A 16,923-nucleotide genomic window follows, 5' to 3' on the forward strand; every position below is an offset into this window, starting at 1 on the left:
AAAGAATCTTGTATATGTATAGACTGCTGTATCAAAACCTCATGGGAACCGCAAACCAAAAATCTACAATAGATACACATACAAAAAAGAAAAAGCAATCCAAACACAACACTAAAGATAGTCATCAAGTCACAGGAAAGGAGAACAAGAGGAAGGAAGAAAAAAGACCTACAAAAACAAATTTAAAGCAATTAATAAAATGGCAATAAGAACACACATATCAATAATTACCTTAAATGTAAACGATTAAATGCTCCATCCAAAACACATAGACTGGCTGAATGGATACAAAAATAAGACCTGTATATATGTTGTTTACAAGAGACCCACTTCAGATCTAGGGACAAATACAGACTGAAAGTGAGGCGATGGAAAAAGGTCTTCCATGCAAATGAAAATCAAAAGAAAGCTGGAGTAGGAATACTCATATCAGACAAAATAGACCTTAAAAAAAAAGACTGTTACCAGAGACAAAGAAGGATACTACATAATGATCAAGGGATCAATCCAAGAAGAAGATATAACAATTGTAAATATACATATGCACCCAAAATTGGAGCACCTCAATGTATAAGGCAAATGCTAACCGCCATAAAAGAAGAAATCGACAGTAACACAGTAATAGTGGGGAATTTTAACAGCCCACATTCATTAATAGATCATCTAGACTACAAAAGCAGTTCTAAGAGGGAATTTTATAGCAATACAATCTTACCTCAGGAAACAGGAAAAATCTCAAACTACCTAAACTTACACCTAAAGCAACTAAAGAAGAACAAACAAAACCCAAAGTGAGTAGAAGAAAAGAAATCATAAAGATCAGAGCAGAAATAAATGAAATAGAGAGAAAGAAAACAAAAGAAAACATCAATGAAACTAAAAGCTGGTTCTATGAAAAGATAAACAAAATTGATAAACATTTAGCCAGACTTATCAAGAAAAAAGGGAGAGGGCTCAAATCAATAAAATTAGAAATGAAAAAGGAGAAGATACAACAGACACCACAGAAATACAAAGGATCATAAGAGACTACTATAAGCAACCTAAAAGAAAAGGACAAATTCTTAGAAAGATACAACCTTTCAAGGCTGAAGCAGGAAGAAATAGAAAATATGAACAGACCAATCACAAGTACTGAAATTGAAACTGTGATTTAAAAACTCCCAACAAACAAAAGTCCAGGACCAGATGGCTTCACAGGTGAATTCTATCAAACATTTAGCAAAAAGTTAACACCTCTCCTTATAAAACTCTTCCAAAAAGTTGCAGAGGAAAGAACACTTGCAAACTCATTCTATGAGGCCACCATCACGCTGATAACAAAACCAGACAAAGATACCACAAAAAAAAGAAAATTACAGGGCAATATCACTGATGAACATAGACACAAAAAAATCCTCAACAAAATACTAGCAAACTGAACCCAGCAATACATTAAAAAGTTCATACACCATGGTCAAGTGGGATTTATCCCAGGGATGCAAGGATTCAATATATGCAAATCAATCAGTGTGATACACCACATTAAAAAAGAGAAGAATAAAAACTATACGATCATCTCTATAGATGCAGAAAAAGCTTTAGACAAAATTCAACACCCAGTTATGATAAAAACTCTCCAGAAAGTGGGCATAGAGGGAACCTACATCAACATAATAAAGGCTATATATGACAAACCCACAGCTAACATCATTCTCAATGGAGGAAAGCTGAAAGCATTTCCTCTAAGATCAGGAATGAGACAAGGATGTCCACTCTCGCCACTATTATTCAACATAGCTTTGGAAGTCCTAGCCATGGCAATCAGAGAAGACAAAGAAATAAAAGGAATACAAACTGGAAAAGAAGAAGTAAAACTGTCACTGTTTGCAGATCACCTGATACTATACAATCCTAAAGTTGCTACCAGAAAATTACTAGAGCTCATCAATGAATTCAGTAAAGTTGCAGGATACAAAATTAATACACAGAAATCTCTTGCATTCCTATACACTAACAAGGAAAGATCAGAAAGAGAAATTAAGGAAACAATCCCATTTAGCATTGCAAAAAAAGAATAAAATACCTAGGAATAAACTTACCTAAGGAGGCAAAAGACCTGTACTCTGAAAACTATAAGACACTGATGAAAGAAATCAAAGATGACACAAACAGATGGAAAGATATACCATGTTCCTGGATTGGAAGAATCCATATTGTCAAAATGACTATACTACCCAAGGCAATCTACAGATTCAGTGCAATCCCTATCAAATTACAAATAGCAGTTTTCACAGAACTAGAACAGAAAATTTTAAGATTTGTATGGGAACACAAGAGACCCCAAACAGCCAAAGCAATCCTGAGAAAGAGAAATGGAGCTGGAGGAATCAGATTCCCTGACTTCAGACTATACTACAAAGCTACAGTAATCAGAACAGTATGGTACTGGTACAAAAAAAACCAGAAATATAGATCAATGGAACAGGATAGAAAGCTCAGAAATAATTAATCTAATTACTTAATAATTAATTAATCTATAACAAAGGAGGCAAGAATATACAATGGAAAAAAGACAGCCTCTTCAATAAGTGATGCTGGGAAAACTGGATAGCTACATGTAAAAGGATGAAATTAGAACATTCTCTAACACCATCCACAAAAATAAACTCAAAATGGATTCAAGACCTAAATGTAAGGCCAGATACTATAAAACTCTTAGAGGAAAACAGGCAGAACACTCTCTGACATAAATCACAGCAATATATTTTTTGATCCACCTCCTAGAATAATGAAAATATAAACAAAAATAAACAAATAGGACCTAATTAAACTTAAAAGCTTTTGCACAGCAAAGGAAACCATAAACAAAATGAAAAGACAACCCACAGAATGGGAGAAAATGTTTGCAAATGAAGCAAACGACAAGGGATTAATCTCCAAAATATACAAACAGCTCGTGCAGCTCTATATCAAAATCAAAAACAAATCAAAACAACCCAGGCAAAAAATGGCAGAAGATCTAAATAGACATTTCTCCAAAGAAGACATACAGATGGCCAAAAAGCACATGAAAAGATACTTAACATTGCTAATTATTAGATAAATGCAAATCAAAACTACAGTGAGGTATCACCTCACACCAGTCAGAATGGGCATCATCAAAAAGTCTACAAACAATAAATGTTGGAGAGGGTGTGGAGAAAAGGGAACCTACTACATTGTTGGTGGGAATGTAAGTTGGTACAACCACTATGGAGAACAGTATGGAGGTTCCTCAAAAAACTAAAAATAGAACTACCATATGATCCAGCAATCCCACTCTTGGGCATATACCTGGACAAAACTATAATTCCAAAACATACATGCACCCCTATGTTCATAGCACAATAGCCAACACATGGAAGCAACCTAAATGTCTACTGACAGAAGAATGGATAAAGAAGATGTGGTGCATATATACAATGGAATATCACTCAGCCATTAAAAAAAATGAAATAATGCCATTTGCAGCAACATGGATGGACCTAGAGATGATCATACTAAGTGAAGTAAGTCAGACAGAGAAAGACAAATATCATATGATATCACTTATATGTGGACTCTAAAAAAAATGATACAAATGAACTTATTTGCAAAACAGAAACAGACTCACAGACTTCAAAAGCAGACTTGTGGTTGCAGGGGTGGGGGTGGGGGAAGGTAGAGGCGATAAATTAGGAGTTTGGGATTAGCATATGCACACTACTATATATAATATAGATATTTAACAGGGACCTACTAATGTGTAGCACAGGGAACTCTACTCAATATTCTGTAATAACCTATATGGGAAATAATCTGAAAAAGAATGGACATATGTACATGTAACTGAATCACTTAGCTGTACGCCTTAAACTAACACAACATTGTAAATCAACTATACTCCAATATAAATTTAAAATTAACATAAATAAATAAAAATGAATACCAACCAAAAAAAAAACATGCTACAACATGGGTGAACCTTGAAAATATTATTCTAAGTAAAATAATTCAGTCATGAAACAACAATTATTGTATGACTCCGGTTATATGAGGTAAATCCATAGAAAAAGAAAGCAGAGAAGAAGTTACCAGGGGCAGGGGAGAGAGGGAATGGGGAGTTACTGTTCAGTGGGTATGGAACTTCTATTTCGGGTGATGAAAAGTTTTAGGAATAGATAGTGGCTATGATTGCACGACCCTGTGAATGTACTTGATGCCACTGAACTGTACACTTTTTAAAACAATGGTTAAAATGGTAAGTTTTATATGATGTATTTATACCAGACCCCTTCCTCATGGAGTGGCAGGTCATTTACTCTCCTTGGCCTCAGTCATCCCCAGACCCCACCTCCTATCACAGTTCTTCTCCAACACCCATCTCCGGCGTGCCCCAATGTGCAGGGCACATTTCATTGTTCTCAAAGGTCTGGGTCTGGCCTTGAGCTAGGCACAGATCTCTCTGGTTCCTGGGCAGGGGTGGGGCTGGGCATGGGGGGACCAAACTGGACGTTTCGGTCTGGCCCCACCTCTGCCGAGAAGAAACGCCCTCACGTGCCTCTGCCCCCAACCCACATGCCCCAAAGAATCCCCAGCTTAGGATTTGCTGAATAATGAAGACAGGAGAGCCCAGGGCACTTGCCCAGTCTCACTTCCCCTTCCTGGGGGTGCATGTGGCCAGCTCTCCACCCCATGCCATGGCCAGGAGTGGGCTGACCTTTCCTCTTCTCCCCTGGCAATCCTGGTGCCCAGGCCTGGAGGGAGGCTCTCACCTTGGAGCAACATGTCCCTGTTCCTGAGAGCCGTCCAAGGGGGCTGCCTCCCCCTACCCCTCAGAAGCCAGGCCTTGAGCTGGGGAGAGGAGTCACTCAGGTTCCTGGCTCTCGGTGGCCTCACAGTGTTGGGAGGTGGCAGCACCTACGTGCGCTCACAGGGCAGTGAGAATGGGGGTGGCAGGGGAGCGCTGGAGAGGGAGGGGCCTGCTACCCAAAGGGGACTCCTTGGGGGCAGGGACACCCCAACCCCTAGCAGTGCCCTCTCAGGCTGCCAGACTGGGAGGGTGGACAGACTGACCAACAGGGGGCAGGAGTCACAGGGAAGCAGCCCCTTCTACTGCCCGGGGCTGCCGGTCATCGGCAGTTATGGAGCACGAAGGGTGGGGGCGGGCTGGGAGCCATGGGACCGGAGAAAGGCAGGATAGCATGTGTGTTCATTTGAGTGTGTGTGTATGTGTGTGTGTGTGTGTGTGTGTGTGCTGGGGGCGGGGAGTGGGGCAGGGGTCACAACGTGGGTGTGGGTTAAGGTGGGTGGGGGGCATCCAAGGCTTCCTTCTGACTCTGGGTGCCTGTACCCCTGATCCATCCTGTTTCCTGGGACCAGCCTTGGCTCTGTGTCTAGGGCTGTCTGTCCACTCTTGTGGCTCTGAGTGGAAGAGGAAGGGTCAGCCAATCACTGTGCATGGGGAACAGGACACTTCCACCCTCTCCACCTCCCAGTCAAGGGGAGAAGACCCTCATCCTCATCCTCACTCATCTTCCTGGGGCGCAGGGCAGCCCACCAAGCCACACATGGCATCTGGCCGGTCAGGTTGGAGCTGGACACCTGGACCCTATGGTACTTCCGGCTGGGAAGCAAGGCTTTGGTCAATTCCGGCCCCCACCCTGAACACCAGTGATGGACACAGCGTATGTGGAGAGACAACGTCAAGTGGAGAGGTGACGTTAAGTGAGGGGGAACAAACATAGGGCCACCATGTCCTTCTGAGTACTGCAGCTTTCATCACCATAGTCCTCTGTAGCAACTAACAATTCTCATTGAGTTCTGAAATCAGTAAGCAAAGACTGGTATGGAAAAATTTGCCAAATTTTGTGGTCAGAACACTGATTGCCTTGTATGACAAGACACATTTCCATGTAATTTTGAGCTTGTGACCAACTGCACAACAAACTTGATAATTCTGGCAAAGTCAAATTGCAAAAGAACTGTGCCTAGAATAAAATGCTTACCCACCACATCTGGAGTACCCATGCTTGGGACAGAGTCTGTCTCCAGAGTTGCACAGCTGGAGGGCTGACAAAACTTCTCGAAACGACCCTTTGAACAGGGTTCTTCACAATTTATTGGCGTGTGTGTGTGTGTGTGTGTGTGTGTGTGTGTGTGTATTCCCTTTCTAGCTCAGAGCCATCACAGTGTACCAGACTAGGATCAGATCCTTGGGGCCGCTGAGGTCCTGGCTTTTGTCAGTTACCCAAGAAGAGATGACAGAACTCTGGAGAGGGGCCAGCAGTCTCAGCCAGGCCTGCATGTGAAATAGGGCACAAGACCTGCTTCAACCTTTGAGCAGCTCTGCCAGGCAGGGCCAATGGCAAATAATGACTCTGCTTTGGGCACAGCTGGGGAACGTGTAGACCTTTTCTGAAGGTGAGGGATGCATCAGGGTTCTAAAGGTGCAGCCCTCTGTCTCAGCAATCCCACTTCTTCTAACAATTTATCCGAAAGAGGGACTTCCCTGGTGGTCCAGTGGTTAAGACTCCACGCTTCCCAACCTAAATGTCCATCAACAGAGGAATGGATAAAGAAGATGTGGTACATATATACAATGGAATATTACTCAACCATAAAAAGGAACAAAATTGGGTCATTTGTAGAGACACGGATATACCTAGAGACTGTCATACAGAGTGAAGTAAATCAGAAAGAGAAAAACAAATATCGTATATTAACGCATATATGTGGAATCTGAAAAAACTGGTATAGACAATCTTATTTACAAAGCAGAAATGGAGACACAGACGTAGAGAATAAACATATGGATACCAAGGGGGAAAGGGGTGGGGGTGGGATGAATTGGGAGATTGGGGTTGACATGTATACACTATTGATACTATGTAGAAAGTAAATAACTAATGAGAACCCACTGTATAGCACAGGGAACTCTACTCAATGCTCTGTGGGGCCCTAAATGAGAAGGAAATCCAAAAAAGAGGGGATATAGGTATACATATAGCTGATTCACTTTGCTGTACAATATAAACTAGCACAATATTGCAAAGCAACTATACTCCAATAAAAAACAATTTTTTAATTAAAAAAAAAAGACATGATGCAATAGGAAAACTATTGATTTGGGAGTCAGAATAAAAGAACAGCAAAGCCACCTGGGAAAAAAAAAAAAAGACTCCGCACTTCCAATGCAGGGCACATGGGTTCGATCCCTGGTTGGGGAACTAAAATCCCACATGCTGCATGGCACAAGCAAAAAAAAAAAAAGAATTTAACCAAAAGAGAACTCTGCACAACTGTGAAAAAACAAGCCTAGAGGTCTGTCCCGAGTTGTTCATGCTGGCAAACAATGGTGAAAACCTTACTGTCCACCCATGGGGGACAGAGCCATAAAAAGGGCCCAGTCACAAGAAAGGATGCTGTTAACCATTTACGTAGTGGCTGGGTAGCCCTGTCACTACCGACACGGCTTGAGCAGACCGAGGCACAAAGCTCAGCTGCTCGTGGGCACTAAGCCCCTTGGTGCCCCAAGGTTGGCACTGTCTCTGAGCCCATGGGCCAGGGTGGTGCCGACAATCCTGAGAGAGAACTGCAGAAAGTGTGTGTGGGTGGGGGGGAGGGCGCCGCCATCCTCACCTTTCTGGGGGTCTCTGAGGGGTTGTTCTCCAATGGAGGATTCAGAGCAGGCCACCTGCCTTTGATTTGGCCTTCTAGTCCCGGCTTTGACCTGCTCTCCTGAGAGACCTCTGACAAGGTTCTCAACCTTCTAGACTGGGCTTTGTGTGGGTCAAATGAATAATGCTCCGTAGCTGCCACTGTCTGTTCACGGAGCTCCATTAGGCCACGAAACCAAACAGAGTTATAAGTAAAGTAGTCATAATAGGGGCAGCCACCCATCCTGAGCACTTCCACGTGGGTTATCACACACTGAATCTCCCACAGACACTGGAAGAGCGGGCTTCATCATTATCATCATCATCATCATCATCACCATCAGTCCCACATCACAGAGGACAAGCCTGAGAGGGGAGCCCCTGTCCCTTTTCAAGTCACAGGCAGGACCCGCCCCACACAGCCACATTCTGGGAGCTAAAAAGTCACCTGAGTCAGCACATGGAAAGGGCACAAGGCACCACCCAAGGCTATGGAGGCCAAGAAGTGGTAAAGTTCGGCTGCTTCCCTGCAGCCTGGCAAAGCCTTCTCAATGGCATAGCCATCTGATCGCCCAGCCCTGGGGTGGGAGGAGGGGAGTTCGGGGTGGTGGCCCAGGTGGGAAGGGTCTGGTCAGAGAGGTAGCCGGGCTGGGGAGTAATGGTCCAGAGAAGAACCCTGGGCAGCTGCCCCCTCCCCCCATAGGAAGCTCACTGCCCACCTCCAGCCCAGGCCAGCCATCCTCCCAAGATGGTGGAGCAAGCTTCCTCACAGCCCCAGGAGCCCTGCCTCCTGCCCCCGCCTCACCCATCACCCCTCACCCAACCATAAGCCTCACTCTCTGGGTTCCAGGCAACCAGACCACTTACCCTCCCACCCACCCTGGGCCTTTGCACGTGTGCTCCTTCTTCCAGGTATGGGGTCCCCACCTCCTTTGCACCTGGGTCACTTCTCACCTTCCCTCAGACCCTGCTCAGCCAATGCTCCCTCTGAGAAGCCTTCCTCGGCCACTGGCCACATCCATCCTGGGACTTCTCTTTGTACCACTTACTGAGACCTCAACCCTAAGAGTGAAATGAGCTGTCAAAGGCCCATCGCCCCAGCCAAAGGCTCTGTGGCCTTGCCCCCAACGTGGAGCGTGGCACTCTGTAATGCTAGCTGAGTAGACACATGATGGGGACAGGCCGGCGTGCACCCTACAGCTCCCAGACCTGGGCAGTCTGAGATGCGGACAATGAACTGAGACATCTGTGCCGGGGCAGAGAGAGGTACCCCGTCGTCGGGGAACTAAGATCCTGCATGTCACAGCAAATAAATAAATAAAATAAGGGGCACAAGGAACATTCTGGATCCTGACCTGGTGATGATCACCTGGGTGCATATACAGATAAAAATTCACCATCAGTACACTTTACTGTATGTTGTAGCTTAATTTTTTTTAATTTAAAAAAACTCATTTTCTTCAAAAGTCAAGTTTCTCTTCCTAAAACTCTCATCTCCCACATTTTGGTGCAGAATAAACAAATGAATCAGAAACTCTCCCCTCTTCTCTTGAATTAGCTAATCATTTGCTGCCTCGGAGATAACTCCGACTGCTTGGGCAGGGCCCACTTGTCCTTGCGCCCTCCTGGTACCAAGGGTGGGACACAGGACAGGGCAGAGACTGCTCAGAATGCCAAGAAAACCCCAGAGAGGAGCCCCAAGTATGATGCCAACCACAGGCCAGGCTTTTGTGCCCAGCTCTGCCAGGACTTCTGTGTGACCTGGGCCGGGGGTTTCCTGTTGGCAACAGTGGGCGCCAGCCTCTGCGGGGGGCCTCTGATGTTTGCAGCTCCTCCCTTCTCGCCTCTGCATATGTCTGAATGAGATATGCGTGAATGAGAGAACACAATGAAATATCCTCACCAAAAACTCCAGACCTGAATCTGCTCACACTTCTAAATCCCCCGATTTGGAGGAAATTCGAAGATCAGAGGAACATGGGATCCCACACACAGAATCCAGGCCAAGGGAAAGCCCGACATTTCTTCAACAAGTTCAAGTGAAAAAGAAACAAGGCAGAGAGAGATGGAAGGAAATCCACAGATCATGAGAGAATGACATGTGGATCTCACTCAGGTCCTAGGAATTTGAACAGTGACTGGATATTTGAGGATATTAAGAAGGTATTGTTTGTCAGATGTGACACTGGTTCTGTGGTATTGTTGTTTAAAATGACTGTTTCAGAAATACCTACTGAAAGATTGAAAGAAAAAAATAAGCAATATTTGGGATTTGGTTTAAAAAAGCCCAGGGATTTGGGGGGCAGACAAAACAGGACCACCCATGAGGGGATGGGATATGGGATTCAATACTCTCTCCTGGCTAATTTTGTGTGTGTTCCAAATTTTCTACAACAAAAAGGACTTTTGTTGTTGCTATCTGTTTTAAATCTCAAATTTCCCTGCTAAAGGAGTGAGGGAACGAAGGCAGAGTGGGAGAAACTCAGAGGCCGAGAGCCTGATCTAGGCTGATGGACTCCACCCTGTTCCACAGAAGTCGGGGCGTTCAACAAAGGTTTGCTATCCGCTTCCTCCTTCAAGCATATTTTCAACCAGTTTTTAAAACCTCGATTAAAAAACACCACCTCTCTGTCATACAGAGTTAAGTAAGTCAGAAAGAGAAAGACAAATACCGTATGCTAACACATACATATGGAATTTAAGGGAAAAAAATTATCATGAAGAACCTAGGGGTAAAACAGGAATAAAGACACAGACCTACTTGAGAATGGACTTGAGGATATGGGGAGGGGGGAGGGTAAGCTGTGACAAAGCGAGAGAGAGAGAGAGAGAGAGACATGGGCATATATACACTACCAAACGTAAGGTAGATAGCTAGTGGGAAGCAGCCGCATAGTACAGGGAGATCAGATGGGTGCTTTGTGACCGCCTGGAGGGGTGGGATAGGGAGGGTGGGAGGGAGGGAGACGCAAGAGGGAAGGGATATGGGAACAGATGTATATGTATAACTATATAAAAGCAGAAACTAACACACCATTGTGAAGCAACTATACTCCAATAAGGAAAAAAACAAAAAACAAAAAAACCCCATCACCTCACACCCAGATGTGAAGGATTCAGGCTCTGTGGCCAGGTCCAACCCACATGCTATTTTCTACTGTCTGCGAAAGATAAGCACAGAATCAAAAGGCAGGGTTTAGAAACGTTTCCAGCAATCTGACACAGTGACTTGATATCTGCTGCATCTCCTAATAAGATAATGAGCTTAAATGCAATGTATCTTTGTTTTTATTGTAACAACTTTTATTACATTTTTTTAATCAACCCATGTGAGATTAAAATTTAAAAACCAAACATGGTCCTGCACCACAGGGAGTTTGAGATGCACTATTATGGACTGGACATCAATCCCCTAGAGGCCCAGACCCGTGCGCTGAGGTGACTTATCCAAGGTACCAGGACAAAGCGTCCCTTCCCACCATCCGAGGCACCGACTCTGGCATCTGCTGCAAACACAGGGCTAAGCAGAGGGCAGAGAGCAGCAGTTGCCAGGACTGCTTGATCTTTTTTTTTATTTTACTTTTTATTTTTTTTAACACCTTTACTGGAGTACAATTGCTTTACAATGGTGTGTTAGTTTCTGCTGTATAACAAAGTGAATCAACTATACATATACATATCTCCCCATATCCTCTCCCTCTTGCGTCTCCCTCCCACCCTCCCTATCCCACCCCTCTAGGTGGTCACAAAGCACTGAGCTGATCTCCCTGTGCTATGTGGCTGCTTCCCACTAGCTATCTATTTTACATTTGATAGTGTATATATGTCCATGCCACTCTCTCACTTTGTCCCAGCTTACCCTTCCCCCTCCCCATATCATCAAGTCCATTCTCTACGTCTGCATCTTTATTCCTGTCCTGCCCCTAGGTTCTTCAGAACCTTTTCTTTTTATTAGAGTCCATATAATATGTCTTAGCATATGGTATTTATTTTTCTCTTTCTGACTTACTTCACTCTGTATGACAGACTCTAGGTCCATCCACCTCACTACAAATAACTCAATTTCGTTTCTTGTTATGGCTGAGTAATATTCCATTGTATATATGTGCCACATCTTCTTTATCCACCCATCTATTGATGGACACTTAGGTTGCTTCCATGTCCTGGCTATTGTAAATAGAGCTGCAATGAACATTGTGGTACATGACTCTTTTTGAATTATGGTTTTCTCAGGGTATAGGCCCAGTAGTGGGATTGCTGGGTCGTATGGTAATTCTATTTTTAGTTTTTTAAGGAACCTCCATACTGTTCTCCATAGTGTCTGTATCAATTTACATTCCCACCAGCAGTGCAAGAGGGTTCCCTTTTCTCCACACCCTCTCCAGCATTTATTGTTTGTAGATTTTTTGATGATGGTCATTCTGACTGGTGTGAGGTGATACCTTGTGAAAGGATGTTCAACATCACTAATCATTAGAGAAATGCAAGGCCTGCTTGATCTTTAATCCGTGTTCACTCAGGCACTACCACAGGCTCGGAGACACACTCCTCAGAAGGCCAGCAAGGCCCTGGAGGTGCTAAGCGACCCCCTGTCGAGGCGCCATCCAGCCACGGCGGCGTGGCAGGGAGAGGGACGCCAGATTACACCTGGGAGCAGCCCTGCAGGTAGCCAGCTCACTTTCTTTTATAAACCAGCGGCGAGATATGAGTCAGCCAACTTTCCCACACATGCCCGTTACTGTGTCCCTTTCAAGCTTCTGGAGGGTCTTAGCGGCAGAGGGCCCTACGGACTGCCAGGTGAGCTGCTTAAAAACGCCCACTGCTTCCTTGTGTCAACTAGGAACAGCGCCATCACTGAACGAAAGTGCAGGAATCAATCAGGCACCAAGGCTAGTGTAGGACATCAACCAGCATCCACGGAGCCTGGTTTCAAGTATCACTGATGGAGAGATAGGTGGCTGCCCCTTTGCTATGAGTCCCACACGTGCCCACTGCTCTACCCCGACACCTCCAGTAATCCTCCCTCAAGCTCTGGGAGGCCGACTCTGTCACCCATGCACAGATGGGGCTTTGAGAGAAAAACAGTACCAGCCTCCTCTGCATTCTGGACCTTCTTCCAGGCGCCAGTGTGACAGCGCATGTGAAGATCGGTGCAAGTACACACGGGCTGTGGCCTCACGGGGTTTCGCCCTAGGAACTGGCAGGGGTAGTGTTAACATGGACTTAACAACGTGGCCCGCGTCTGTGGGCCTTCCTGGGCCAGCCCTCCTCACTGGAGCAGAGAAACCGTTTGCGGCTCCATGGCCCCACTGTGAACAGGGGGCAAGCTCTCAGTGTGGCCTCAGGGTCCCTGGCTCAAAGCAGGCATGGCCACGGACTCTGCAAAACTCAACCAGCTGAAGCAGAACACTGGGTGGCGGGCGGGGGGCGGGGGGGGGGGGCGGGTACCGAGGGTGGGATGCTCCCAACAGCACCAGTCCCAGCTCGGGAGGGCTGCCGGGGCCCTGGGAGGTGGCCAGTGTTCGCCAGAAACAGCTTGCTCTTCATGAGACAATGGGTCCACTGTTGGCTGGCTGGGGCCTTGATTAATATTTGAAAAAACAAAAGAAGTGGAAAATTCCACCTGCGTGGGTGGAGACTGGGCCTGGGACATGTCAACAACCCTGATGGTCTTGTTCCCTTGCTGACGCATAGGACAGAGAAACAAAGGTCTGACAAAAGCGACAGCCTGAGGGCATTGCTGCACTTGGGTCCAAAGGAATTTCCCTATTTGGGCCGGGGAGATCATTTGTTTATTTCTTGTCCCAGCTCCCCTGCCCCTAAATTTACACAGCACTTTTAAGTCCTTCAGCTTTTTCCCACCTCTTCAGAGTCTCCCAACAGCCCTGCCAGGCCACCAGGGCTGATGTTAGCTTCATGTTATGGATGGGGAAACTGAGGCCCCAGGACACCCAGAGCCTCATCCAAGGCTGGCACTGGGGAGTAACTAGCACAGCCAGGGATCTGGAACCCTGGTCTCTCCACCCCCAGCAGCGGCACAGAACCTGTCCCAGGGGTTCTGGGGTCATAGCCATGGGTACTAGACAAAGTGGTCTTCCAGGCTCCAGGAGAGGTGCCCTTCACCCCACCAGAGGAGGAAGAGGAGGAAAGAACTGAAACCAGCTCTCCTGGGCAGGCAGGCTTTGGTGCCGGCCTAGGAGGAAGGTATGCACTCATTCATTCGTTCATTCAAGCATTTCACAAGCACCTCCTAAATACCAAGACTTGAAGGCACACTGCACAGTGGCTCTTCCAGAACCCTAGACCCAGCAGAATTCATGGCCAAAGGGGGAAGATCAGAGCATCTGCACTTCCCTCACAGACTTGAGTCACCTCATTGCCATTACACTGTCTCATCCGCCCACTTTACAGTAAAGGAAACTGAGGCTCTGAGAAGGGCAATGACTTCCAGAGGTTACAGAGAGAGAGGAAGCTGAGACCTCCTGACCCGCAATGGCCCTGCCTCCTGTTTAAAGCCACGACACTATTGGACTTAGGCATTCAAACAAATGGTGTTCCTTCCAGCAGGCCACCTCGGAGGCTGCATGCTTAACCAACAAGGCCCTCTTGTGGAGGGACACTTTTTGGAAGGAACTTCCGAGCCAGAGCAGACCCCTTCCCCCTGAAAAGACAGGCAGGCACACCTCGCTGCCCACAGAGAACACCAGCTGTGGCTGAAGGGCTCTCCTTGGGACTGCCCACTGTGCAGTCCTGCCGTGGGCATCAGAGAACCAGGGCCAGGGCAGTGTCACCTCTGTGCCCACACACACCCAGCCCTGGACCCAGGGCACTGGGGGATCAGTCTGTGTCCCAAGTCAATGGCCAGCACCTGTTGCCCAGGCTCCCTCCTCCTACCCGATGCCCAGCCACCTCGGCACCATGCTGGCCTCACGTTTCCTCTCTCCTTTGCCCACCGCTTCTTCCCCTGGAGAAACGATCTTAACCTCGCCCTTCCTTGAAAGAAAATCACCCCACCTCCAAACTCCTCCTCCCCTGCCTGTCTCACCCCTTCTTGCCAAGGACCTAAGCCAGGGGCCCCACCTCAGGCCAGGCCACCCCTGGCCCCACCTCAGGCCAGGCCACCCCTGGCCCCTCTGCCTCATCTGACACCTCGGCTGCCCCCTCACTCTCGGGTTTTCCTGGTGCAGGCCCTCCTAGCCTTCACCTCCAGGTAGTTCTCCTTCCCCGGGGACCTATCCTCCTCCCCTCTCTACCACCCCTATAAATGTCTGACTCACAAACTCTATCTCCAGATAGAGGACTAACCTCTGCATCCCTGATTGTCCCCAAAGCCCTCACACTCAAGAGCCCAAGCTCCTGCAGCAAGGCCTGCTTTGGGGCCAGCTGTAAAGCTGGCACAGCTCAAAGCCTGGCCCACAGGGACTCGGCTATTTGTCCAGTGAATGCATTTTGGTGAGCACCTGCCTCCTCGCCGGCCTCAGAGGGACTGGCCTCCCACAGCCTGGCATAGCCACCCAGGTGGGCTTTCTAAAACTGAAAACTGACCACCACCAAAACGTCTGCCGTGGTTCCTCTGCACCATGGGATAAAGTTCATGATCTCAAGAGCTGGAAAACGAGGCTGTCTGCATCTGCGTTTCCACAGCTGGCTGGGCACATGTGCCCTGGAACATGCTCTCACCGCCCTCATCCGCAGTCCAAAGGCACCTTTGCACCCCAGGGCTGGCACCCTGCACGTGTTTGCTCAGAAGAAAGACAACTATTAGAGTTGCAGATGATCTCTGGGACCCCAGGGCTCAAAGCAACTCAGAGAGGTTGAGCGAGGGGCCCAGGGTGGCCCAGTCCCAGGCATGGGTGAGGCAGCAGCCACACCTGAGCCACCCTCCTTGGTTAGAAACCAGACCAATCCTCTGGAAGCATCACCTGAACCCTACATGTGTGCATGCCAGAGTCCCCAGCTCTAGCTGGGCCCACGCCATGCTGGCCCAAATCTTAATCAGGCAGGTGGGCCAGGCCTGGTGCACAGGACCTCAGCAAAAGAGCTGCTTGACTAAGTCAACCTCGCACCAGCTGACAATTTCATCCCTCCTCAGGCCTTGGTCTCATGTAAAGAATGGAGCTAACTTGGCCTACAAGTTTAAGGGTCCTTGAGTTGGTCACCCCCACCTTGTCCTTTGCAAACCCAGGCAGCTGAAGCAGCAAAGTTCCAAGCACTCTGATCTGCTGTTGGCCCAGCTGACTTTTATTAACCTTCCCCCAAACCACTGTGCCTCAAAGGATGGTCCTGGTCCACCTGCGCAGAATTACCAGCAATGTCAAGTTACATGCAGATTCCGGACCCTGCTGGACCTGAGGGGCTGGGTTGGCTTTCTGAAAGGCGGGCCCCAAATTTGCGTTTAACGCTGCTCATAAATCCTGAGCTCAGGGAAACTGGAAAACCCGCCTCCAAACCCAAAGGGTGAAGGCTTCCGTCTCCGGAGACCGAAGTGTTAGTGTCAGGCCTCATTTTGTGAAATCATACGTTGACCAGAACACCCGGGGAAAGGGAGGGTTTCTATTACACGAATTACATATAACTTAGTTCCTGCGAGGAACTAGCTCCCGCGAAGAACTCAGTGAGGCTTTGCTATCCCCGTCCCACTGTTTCTGTTTCCCGGGGCTCAGCCGTAGCGTCAAGTGGAGCCCCAGCCTCGGCGTCCAGCCAGGGTCCTCCGGACCCACCCGACCTCTCGGCCCGAGGCCGCCGGGGGCTCCGGGCTGCGGCCGGGGCCGTTCGGGGCGGGTGGACCCGGGGTCTAGCGCGTCCCCGCTACTCACCGTGGGCAGCTCGGCCTGAGTGCAGGAACGGTCGGCGGCGGCCCAGCCCCGCTACACTTTAACTGGCGACGCCGGTGCTCCGCGCGCTCCGGGCGGCCAGGAGGGGCACCGCGGGCCTCTCGGACCGACCTGCTCCGGGAGGGGACCGGACGCCAGGCGGGCCCGCCGGGCTCGGGCGAGCGGGGCGTGCGTGCACTCGTGCACCTGGCTCACTGCACGCACGGGTGCGCTGAGCCGGCGCGTGCGCGGCTGCTGGAGAGCCGCTCGGACCCAGACATCCCTCGCGGCCCGTGCAGGCCGGCGCACTTCTTTCCCTACCCAGGAAGGGCGCCAGGGGGCCGCCCCTACCTGGGCGGTGCTGGGGGAGGCGGAGCCCGGAGGTGTGGCCCCGGGCGCCGGGATAATAGCGCGGCCGGAGGCTGGCAAGGAACACGAGCGGTGGCGGGCGG

The 16,923-nt window shown here is 48.2% G+C and overlaps 1 protein-coding gene across 1 annotated transcript in view; it reads right to left on the reverse strand.

Moving 5' to 3' along the window:
* The window catches only part of CHDH (choline dehydrogenase), a 70,342-nt gene extending 53,826 nt beyond the window's left edge, over window positions 1–16,516 (reverse strand). Inside the window, exon 1 of the mRNA XM_060110551.1 lies at window positions 16,475–16,516. The gene's annotated coding sequence lies outside the window, so the exon portion shown is untranslated. The remainder of the gene's footprint in view (window positions 1–16,474) is intronic.
* Window positions 16,517–16,923: the final 407 nt, after the last annotated feature.

This window comes from Mesoplodon densirostris, chromosome 10 (genome assembly GCF_025265405.1).
Source record: "Mesoplodon densirostris isolate mMesDen1 chromosome 10, mMesDen1 primary haplotype, whole genome shotgun sequence".
NCBI classification, from domain to species: domain Eukaryota; kingdom Metazoa; phylum Chordata; class Mammalia; order Artiodactyla; family Ziphiidae; genus Mesoplodon; species Mesoplodon densirostris.